This window comes from Capra hircus, chromosome 9, assembly GCF_001704415.2.
Source record: "Capra hircus breed San Clemente chromosome 9, ASM170441v1, whole genome shotgun sequence".
NCBI classification, from domain to species: Eukaryota; Metazoa; Chordata; class Mammalia; order Artiodactyla; family Bovidae; genus Capra; species Capra hircus.
Window position 1 is genome coordinate 70,914,883 of NC_030816.1, and position 1,591 is coordinate 70,916,473.

Here is a 1,591-nt window from a genome sequence, read left to right on the forward strand (position 1 = left end):
TACTGGAGTGGGTTGCCATGGGGATCTTCTTGACACAGGGATCAAACCCATTTCTCCTGAAGTCACTCACTCGTGTCCGACTCTTTGCGACCCTGTGGACTGTAGCCTACCAGGCTCCTCCATCCAGGGGATTCTCCAGGCAAGAATACTGGAGTGGATTGCCATTTCCTTTTCCAGGGGATCTTCCCGACCCAGGGATCGAACCCAGGTCTCCCGCATTGGAGGCAGATGCTTTAACCTCTGAGCCACCAGGGAAGCCAGATGGGGAGTGTAGTACATACCAAATGTGAGTAAATGTGAGAGGGTATTACAGGGTGACTTTCTAAAGAGGCCATTCCTTTAGGCAATAAATGGAAATGCTTGTTTAAAACAGAGTTTTATTTATTCAGTCACAAGACTCAGAATCTCTGGAGATGGGCCTAGTGTGTAATCTGTTTTAACAAACCCTGTTCACTTAAGATTGAGAACCACCAGATCCAAGCTATTATCCTTCCTTTAGCTGGGACCACTTCTAATTTTAAATCATTTACATGTGCCTTTTTTTTTTTTTTTTAGCACAATTCTATTTTTAATGCCAGTGGAAACATAGGAAGGTGAAAGAAAAAAGAAACTCATAAAAATCTACAGTAATCTGTAAGTATGAAACAATATACTGTACTAAGGCAGTAACAGAAAAGTTCTCTTTCCTCAAGCTGAAGACTATTGAAAGGGCTCTCAGTTGAGTGAACATAAAAGCCGTAAGCGAGCTGGCCATAAAACATCTTTAGAGACATAGCCATGATTTTTCAGTAGCTATTCTATTGAAGATTTTATTCCACCTTGACTTAGAAGTCAATTTTAAACCTCCTCCCCTTCTGGAAAACATTTTTTAGTGATTGTCAGAGGACAGGCCGAGTGGCAGGCTTTAGTTTACTTAAGGAAGCTACGGAAGATTTCAGTCCCAGGTGTTTCTAAATATTATGGGGAGGGGGGACGGGAGGGGGAGGACAACCCTCGATTTTACAAACACAGCAGGCAAGGTAAGGCCGTCTGTTTTTCATTTTTTTAAATAAAAGCCCTCAGTACTGTTTTTCAATCAGTTTCTAGCATCTATCTCAGTCTCTACTACGGAAACACTAAAAATTAAGACATTCATGGTTTGTTGGGGAATTAAAATAAGATCGTTTTCGTGGCCATGTGTCTTCTTCCTCAGATTCATCTATACAAAAGCGTTTTCAGTCCTTTGTCAAGTTCAAAGTCATCCGTCCACTCTTTTCCACTTCTAAAGTGGACCACTGGCGATCAATCAAAGGCAAGCACCTCCACGTGCTAAACTCCCTCGGGGCAGAGCCAGGGAGGGAGATCGATTCCCAGACCCGCGCCTTCCAGGCTGGGGTCCCTCCTGGACAACCGCTTCTCGCCCCTCCGTGCGCTCTAAGGGCTTTCACCACCCGGCTGGGTGGTCTGACCTTGACCCGCCTGGTCCCCCTCGCCGTCGGCGCTCAGCTACCCTCTGCGGCCACCAGGGGGCGGCCGAGCTCGGCGGCGCCGCGAGGAGGGGACGCCCGGGGAGAGGAAGTGCCGCGAGTTCTGGCCCGGCCCGCGCGGAGCG